Here is a 10,432-nt window from a genome sequence, read left to right as displayed (position 1 = left end):
TACATATATCATGTACATATATTACATATATAATACATATATAATGCAAAACCACCATGCAGATTGCAATGGTCAATAAAGCAGAAATAAAAATTTTCAAATTTATCCTTTCTGAGCGGCCCGGAACCGAATGATGCGTTTTCGGGGGTTTTGAGGACCGCTCAATAGTGTCACATATTTTTTTTTTTAATCTAATTTTACATATTAATATTTGAGAAGTATATTTGTTTTTATGAACATTTTAACATGCATAACATTACCTCCTTTGTGCGAAGCATTCTCACAATAGACTTAAGCTTGTCCTACGAATGGTTGCATTCCGTTACATTCAGTCGGAAAACTATAGAATACAATGTATGGCAGTCATTACATTTGTAGTAACAAGTCTTAATCGACATTCAATTGCAAAACGTATTTTGTATTTCATCTATAAATATCGATACTGCAAAAATATATTTGTCCGCCCCTTTAAGAATAATTTAACATAAATAAAGTTACTATTCTAGTTACCTTGGTGTTTACAACGAGAATATTCGATTGATGCATTATAATATATCTCACTGAAGGCTGTCAGCCAGCGTTAACGTTTGTGCATTGTGATGAGTGAATAACATGAAAAGTGAAACTGATAGGGAATAATGTATTTTAGGATAATATGATCAATTGGAATACACTAAAAAAAAAGGAATTGCGAATTTTCTTTTTTAATTTCAGTTTCTATATATCACCATTGTGTGGGACATACATTCAGATGCGAAAACACACATATATTCATATATATATATATATATATATATATATATATATATATATATATATATATATATATATATATATATATATATATATATATATATATATATATATATTCATATATATATATATATATATATATATATATATATATATATATATATATATATATATATATATATATATATATATATATATATATATATTCATATATATATATATATATATATATATATATATATATATATATATATATATATATATATATATATATATATATATATATATATATATATATATTCATATATATATATATATATATATATATATATATATATATATGATAATAAATACACGTACGCACGCGCTGACTCACACGCACGCACGCACGCACGCACGCACGCACATACATGCATACACACGCACACACACTCACACACACAAACTCACACACACATACAAAGACGGACACACATGCGCACGCATGTTTACGCCAACTTTGATATGTATACTAATCAGTATTTATGTATAAACGCAAACACACACACACACACACACACACACACACACACACACACACACACATATATATCGGTGTGTGTGTGTAGTAATTATATACATGTATATATATATATATATATATATATAGTCTCATTTTCTTGCATATGGATACATACATGCATACATATATACTATAATACAAAATGGGACAAGAACGCAAAACATCCAGACAGTTAGGTGATACAAAAAAAGAGACAACAAAACATCCAGACAGACGATACAAGGAAAGCGCAAGGACGGGTCATTCAGAGTTTTCTTTTCTCAGTTGAGTTCGAGATTGTCTTTGCAATTTCGGCTGGTTATACTCGAGATTTCTCCAATCTGGCCAACTCCAAGGAAAAACTAATCTAAGAGCATTAAATTCCTTGGAAGAAAGCAGTGAATGCATGGACGGAAAAAAAAAACAGAGAATGTTACACAAATACAAATAACAGGGCATAACAACAGGTGTCTTTCGACTAAGGCCGAATTAAAGTAAGCTGGCGCGTGTGGAAGTAAAGCCTTATGGCAGGGATATAAGAATTCACAGGCACAGGGAGGAATATAAATGTTTAACGGACGGCAGCCAAACCGAGAAATGGCAGGCTTGGCCAAATAAGGGTCATGTGGGGAATGAAGAGAGAAAGGTAGAGGCAGAGGGACAGAATAATTATATATATATATATAATTCATCTCTCCTTTTTCTCTCTCTTTCACTTTTTCATTCTCTCTCGCCCTCTCTCGCCCTCTCTCTCTCTCTCTCTCTCTCTCTCTCTCTCTCTCTCTATATATATATATATATATATATATATATATATATATGATTTCAAAATGTCACCACATGTGAATCGTTGGCGATTTCATTCCTCTGTCTTCCTTTCTATTGGTCTTTCCTCTGTTTCTGAAGAAGAGCGTTGCTCGAAACGTTAAACCATCTTTCTTTCCTTCACTGAGTGTCTGCTAATACTTTCCATGTACCACGTTCCCGCGTAGTTGTGTTTTTTTTTTGTGTTTGCTCTTCCTTTTTTGAGATTTACTATATATATATATATATATATATATATATATATATATGCACTTACATTTATATAGATTTGGTACACGAAAACTGAAAGAAGCCCGTCGCATATACATATACATACTTATATATATATATATGTGTGTGTGTGTGTGTGTGTGTGCGTGTGTGTGTGTGTGTGTGTGTGTGTGTGTGTGTGTCTGTGTGTGTGTGCATGAGTACATGTGTGCCTGTATGTGTTCATATTAAGTGAACAGTTTCATTTTTACTTTTTAATGATAATGGTAAATGTTTATTGCAAAATATATTAAAGTTTCTAATCATGGTGTTGGTTTTCTCTCTGTGTATATTTCATACACTATTATATATATATAATCATAAATATACAGGGATTAGCATGAGTTGCTTCACCAACATACTGAAAATTTAGAAATAGCAGTCAAAGAACTACTGATTCCAAACTACAAATTTTTTCTCTAACGGATGGCGATAAAGGTTTTTTTCATACTGAACTACTTGGCAAAATTGTTAATTATTAATTTTATTACTAATTGACAATTCCCTGCCCTATATCTGTATATATATATATATATATATATATATATATATATATATATATATATATATATAATAATATTATTAGGGACAAAATCCAAAATTACAGGTAAAAAACTCAATTAAAATCAATTTATAAAAAATTAAAATTAAATTGAGCCTTATAGATAAAGTATATATAAAATATATATAGTTTTAGGGAAAATAACCAATTTTCAAGAACTCATCGATGAAAATCCACTATCACATATAGAAAAATTAATAATTAAAAGCACAATAAATGAGTATAATATAAAGCAAAGTAAATATCATAATGTGATAGTGGATTTTCATCGATGAGTTCTTGAAAATTGGTTATTTTCCCTAAAACTATATATATATATATATATATATATATATATATATATATATATATATATATATATATATATGTATATGTATACTGATGTGGCTATATCTATCTATCTGTCTGTCTATCTGCCTGTCTGTCCATCCATCCATCCATCCATCCATCCATCCATCCATTTATCTATCTATCTATCTATCTATCTATCTATCTATCTATCTATCTATCTATCTATCTATCTATCTATCAATCTATCCCCACACAGATATACATATGTATACATACACACGCACACACATACATATATATACATATACATATATTTGTGTATACGTGTATATATATATAATTTGTGTGTGAATATGTATGTATATATATATATATATATATATATATATATATATATATATATATATATAAATGTAGGTGTGTGAATATGTATGTATATATGTGTATATGCGTATATGTGGGTATGCATATTCGGTTGTATGCACCTGAGTGTGCTTTTCCGTGTTCGTATGTATACGTTTGTTGACTGTCAGTAGTATAATATTGATTATATCACTGCATTTATTAAGCGGAGTGGAACTACTTAAAAGATTTCCTTAAAAAAGTAAAATAGAAATCTGTTTAAAAATAAAATCACATGCATTATCCTCATGTCCCCCAGACACATTCATTTTAAACATAATATATCACTGACGAATAACACATTCTCGAGTACAACGTTAATGCTTTTGAAAGAATAAAGTTGGGTAAAGATACACATATAAATTTTGTTTGGTTAGTTTTAGTCCAACGTCACTAAGATATTTCATATTTAAGTGTATACAGCATATAACATTCAGCAATTTTTCGAACTAATATAATCATGTATCACTCTATAACATTATTTGTATCAAATTTTCATTGATCACAGTCTATTTTCTAACAGGATAAAAAATAAAAGAAAACAAAACATAATAAAGGGGAAAAAATAAGTCTCTTAAAATAAAACAAGCTTGGGTGAATAGCCCAGAATCATATTTTATTTTCCACTGTTTTCGTTTCATAATTTTCTTCTACATTTCAACACTTTCTAGTTATTGATTAGTGAAAAAATATATTTTGAAAAAATATATTTCCAGTTCTCCCCACGAGACACACTATATGCAATAATATTAACGGAACTGCGAATATTGATGATGATTTGGGAAATCCAAAATTCAGTTTTGACTGAAATTTAGTCAGCATTAATTAGATTTTAGGAGTCAAAAAATCCTCATGAGTTTCATATTCATCAGCTTGTTTTTGCTTTGAAAGCTTGTGTTCTGTTCTTGTCAGGCAACCGGGACTTAATGCAACGCAGATCCGTGTTGTTAGTTTGAATTATTTACTCTTGAACAGAAGAAACAACAATATATGTATTTCAGATTGCAGTCTACCGATTACGCAAAATAAAATAGACGACAAACAGATATTTAAAAAGGGCCCGATATAATATGCTAAAGCAGCGCAAGTGAAACGGAAGAGAAGTGATAATTAAATTCATATGATAACATATTTTTTCTTGGATGTTTCATCTAAAGGAAAAAAAAAAGGTTTGAGTAGTAACATTAAACATGGGAAGATATTATTCGTCTTTGAGTATGAATTTCACCACTTATGACTTTTAATCTTCCGAAGTACATAAAATTGTACCAACTATCAACAAGGGTTGACTCCAGGGTTGATTCTAAGGCTGAACCGAAACCGTTTCTTCTTGTGTTTTTACCGATTTAATACTTATATATGGAAACATGTGAACCACTTATACAGGGATGGGGGCGGTGTATATTATCTATCTATCTATCTATCTATCTATCTATCTATCTATCTATCTATCTCCACCCACACTGTAACTGGAACAAATATCAAATCGTAACTCTTGCATTTCATCGAACCTTGGGACACAACCTGTCACTGCCGATGTATCTCCGTCAGTGATGGAGTGAAATCTCACGAAGGTGGATCTTTAAAACGTTTAGCATCTTGTCTCTCCAGACCTTTTTGATCCCTAGGAAATAGTAAGATATCATTCCAAAGTGACCAGCTATAATTAAAACGAGTAGCGATGTCCACCTTCCTCGCCCCCTCTCTTCTTCTTCTTCTTCTTCTTCTTCTTCTTCTTCTTCTTCTTCTTCTTCTTCTTCTTCTTCTTCTTCTTCTTCTTCATTCTGCCACAATTGAAAACAATGGTTTTGGATTTCCTTGTACGCATTCCTGGCATTAACATGTGTTAAATTTCAATGCCATTCTGATTTCGAGAGCCATTTGTCTATGTACGCATGCCAAGGAAATATTTTCGGCTTATTTTAGATATTTCACTGTCACAATACGAAGAAGATAATTGAAATACGTCAAGCAACACACAAGACTTATCATTTTTTTTCCTTTATTCACAATGAAATCTTTACATGAAGAGAGCCATAATAAATGTGTTCATTATTTTGAGTGTTTTGATACGACGAATGGGATAAACGATTGAATATCGCTCTAAAGATTTGATGTCATTTATTTCCATTCGGCGCGTAGTTCACATTCTGCTGAGGTCGACATTTCGTTTTGCAAGGCATACATTAAAGGCTAATTCAATCAATTATTTTCGTTCACTACAAAGTTATCTTGAAAGGCTTGTAATTCAGATGTACAAGTTAAAATCATTTTATTAGAGAAGACATTTACTTATGTTTATTTCCGAATAAACTTCTGTGTGTCTGACAATGAATCTCGCGATTTAATTACGTATATCTAGCCAAGGAAATATCCTTTTCTATTACTGTTAACACATATATGATACAACTAGTTGATGTAATATAATTGCAAAGCCAACTACGCTGTAGTTTGTAGATATCAGGAATATTACAATGCATCCATCGCCACAGAATTTAAATCTCAGACGTTTACAAATTCGGAGGTCCCTGTGCCATAGAAGGTCACATGCCCTAACGTTTTGATCTAAATATTTATTCAAAAGAGAGGAAACTATAAGGAAATTAAACTATCAATATAATATCTAGTGAATAGAGCTGGTCAATACTATTACATACCTTTTCTCAGAAATAATCTAAGCGTTTGAATGATATTTGGACATAAGGAAACAATATTTCTCCATGCAAGACATTACTATTCTTCTCACGCTATCTATTTATTTATTTAATACCGAATGTCATAATTTAACGGAGGCGCAATGGCCCAGTGGTTAAGGCAGCGGACTCGCGGTCATAGGATGGCGGTTTCGATTCCCAGACCGGGCGTTGTGAGTGTTTATTGAGCGAAAACACCTAAAGCTTCACGAGGCTCCGGCAGGGGATGGTGGCGAACCCTACTGTACTCTTTCACTACAACTTTCTCTCACTCTTACTTCCTGATTCTGTTGTGCCTGTAATTCAAAGGGTCAACCTTGTCCCAGTGTCACGCTGAATATCCCCGAGAACTACGTTAAGGGTACACATGTCTGTGGAGTGCTCAGCCACTTGCACGTTAATTTCATGAGCAGGTTGTTCCGTTGATCGGATCAACTGGAACCGTCGACGTCGTAAGCGACGGAGTGCCATCAGACAGACTGATAAATTAACAAAGTGAAAGTTTTTACAATGACTGGTGTGTTCCTTACCTAATGTTTTCCATAGCGCGGCCATGCAAATTAGACTCGCTATGGAATTTTCATCGTTTTTCTGACGTAGAAACCGTGTTAAATGCACGAAATTTAATTACATATTTTAGTGCTGTATTTAGATATTTACTTCGAATGTGTTCATATCTCACGGTTTTCAATTTGATCTAGATATCATCATATATTTATGTGATTAATGCAATATGATTGTGGAGACTGTCTATCTGAACATGAAGCCAACGGAGTTGCAGAGACAATAGTATGTCGGACAGGGTCCTCTATAGCATTTAATGATGTCGTATATTTTGTCTGTAATACCTTCGGAGTTGGTAGAAAATATTTTTTATAAATGATGAGGCACCGGATAATAGAAAGAACAAAATACCTGTCGAGTATAAAATACCGCAATTTAGAATGAAGATATAGTCGATTAATTCAACAAAGACCTATCGCTACATGGAGGATTCGGATACAACAACAAAAATAATAATGATAATAAGGATAGAGTAAGAATATATATATATATTTATAATTTCATTGTCTAAGCTTGATATTAACAAAAAATGATGTATAGCATCACTGACCTGTAATGTTCAAGTCGGATACGGAAGAGCTCTCAGGGTTAAATACAAAGACACAGGTATTGGTGACCATATGGAGGATTACATTCAAATTTGATATTTTTAGGCACAGGTGTGGCTGAGTGGTAAGAAGCTTGCTTCCCAACAATATGGCTCCAGGTTTAGTCAGACTATGTGGCACCGTGCATGGTGGAGGATGCCTTTTACTATAACCTCGGGCGGACCAAAGCCCCATGAGTGGATTTGCAAGGCGGAAACTGAAAGAATATATATATATATATATATATATATATATATATATATATATATATATATATATATATATATATATATATATATATATGTGTGTGTGTGTGTGTGTGTGTGTGTGTGTGTGTGTGTGTATGTGTGTGTGTGTGTGTATGATGTATGTTTATATGTATGCGTGTATATCTGTGTGTCTGTGTTTGTCCCTCACCACTGCTTGATAACCGATGTGGGTGTGTTTACGTCCCCATAATTTAGTGGTTCGGCGAAATAGAATAAGTACTTAGCTGAAAAAATGTTCTGTCGTCGATTTATTTGATTAAAACAACCCCTCCAAGGCGGCGCTCTAGCGGGGCTGCAGTCAAAATGATTGAAACAAGTAAAAAATAACAGATAAAAGATAGGATTTACTTGTTTGGGAACATCTAACGAGTAACTTGTCAAGTTGTGAGCATAGTATAAGAGGTGAATTAAATAACCTAGGACGACATCTGACGAATAGTTCAGGACCTAATTTTGATTCCTGTATAGGTAGGTGATGTGACAAATAATACAGACTACATTGATAAAGATGGTTATGAGAAAATCAGACAAGAGGGAAATGAAACGACGAGAAATGGAAGAGCAATGTCTGAAATGCTTGTCGGAAATATGAATAACGTTGTAGATATACAAAAGAAAAAAATCAGACATAAATGTTATATATTTATAAACAATCTACTGAAATATAAGGTTGATAAAGATTTTGAATCAACCATTATGTGGGCTTTGTGTTACAAAAGGTGAAAGCATTAGTCACCTAGCGAGGGAGTGTAGCAGACTTGTATAAAGTGAATATAAATGGAGGCATAACAATATCGCACGTATTATTGATCGGAAACCATGTAAAGATACAACTTAGGCAAAGTTGATAAGTGGTATAAGCATAACATTAAGGTAGTGGGGAAAACGGGGGAGGGAGATGAACTGAGATTTTAGTGCTTAATGTGATCAAATCAGTGAAGCAAGATTACAAGCAGTCAACAATATCAACAAAAAGCAAAGAAAATACACTGCACAATAACTGATATACTTTGTCCATGTGACAAAAGTGAGTGCGAGAACAAAGAGAAATGAATTGAGAAATGTAGAACATAAAAGAAAATTATATTGAAATTGAGTCTGTGGTAGTGGGTTCTCTCGGTGCAATCACGATGGAGATGAAATCAAGAGTGACATATAATCGAGTATATTACAGGAAACTACGTTGCTAGGAACTGCAGGGAAGCCGAGAAAGATGTTTGAAAACTGAACTGATAAAGCAATCTCTTGGTCACTGGTTAGTCACACCTCTCCAGTTGAAAAATCCAAGAAAGACGTACGATAATATATAATAGCTAAATTAACCACATTTCATCAGAAGAAAGTGCATGATTTTTCTTGAAAAAAAGTGATGATACACATTCGAGCCTATATAACAATATGGCAGAGAAAAACATCTGCAACAACAACAAAGGGACAATAGCAATATGAACAATAACAAAAACTACAACAATGCACACACACAAACACCGATACACACACACACACTTACACACACGCACATTTAGAAAAATGAAAATAAGTTTTAAAATTTTAGTGTTAGCATTAAAAACAGAAATTTGGCCTCGAGTTTCTCTAACGTTATCTGCAATAGAAAATTTTTAGATATGCGTCATCTTGCAGAAAGAACTACTGCTTGGTAACATCAAATAACCAAAACTAAGTTTTGCCTTGAACTATCATCGAAGTAAGAGAAAGGGAGATGGTTAATTAACGAGCATTTCTAAAGTTACATGTGTATTTTATGTCAGAAAAAAAAACAAAAGAAAACACAAACAAACAAAACAAAACTCAGTTGCAAATAATCTGGACGCTTGAGAGAATAAAATTTCCTACATGTGGCTGGATAGGTTACATGGAACTATATGTATCATACAGAAAATTGAGTATGGTGCGACGAGTTAAATTGCGCACTGAATCAAACGCCTATTTTTATACTGTCTCTTCGAATATATAGGGTGTAAACATACAAATATCTATTGTTCTCAGGGAATACTATTCTGAAAATCTTTCCAAGAATCAATATGAAAATGACTAGGTGTCTCCAGCGGAATGATACCAATTGAACACTGGAGTCGATGTAATCGACATTCCCTCTCCCCAAAATTGCTGGCCTTGTGCCAATGATTGAAACTAATATTTCATGGCCGAATGATAATAAGCATTTCCCGGATTGAACAAAATCGACTGTTCCACATTCCAAAATGCATGTCTTCTGTAGCTGTTACAAATGTCTACTGATAATCATAATTCTTAGCAAATCCGTTGTGTTTTAGACTACTATGTACATAGAAACAATTCCAATCTATTTACACCCTTAAATTAACATGGTATATATATATATATATATATATATATATATATATATATATATATATATATGTAAAATCAAACTTGTTACATGGTTATTAATGGGATATTGCAAGTGGGAAGTGTCAACTACTAAAACCAATTAAAAACTTTACTGTATATCCAATAACCAGTTGTTTAAACGGTTGACGGCACTTCTTTTGTTTTGATAGCTTAATATCATATTAAATCAAAGTAAATCTCAGAAACGTAAACGTGTTGTATGAGAAATAATGAGCGTCTGACGTTAAATATTTTCAAAGACAAAATCCGTCAGTTGTTAGCTATCCCACTATCATTAATTATCATAAATCACCATTTTTCCTAAA

The sequence above is a fragment of the Octopus bimaculoides genome, chromosome 16 (genome assembly GCF_046866305.1).
Source record: "Octopus bimaculoides isolate indiv1 chromosome 16, ASM4686630v1, whole genome shotgun sequence".
In the NCBI taxonomy this organism is placed as follows: Eukaryota; Metazoa; Mollusca; class Cephalopoda; order Octopoda; family Octopodidae; genus Octopus; species Octopus bimaculoides.
This window is presented reverse-complemented; position numbering follows the sequence as displayed.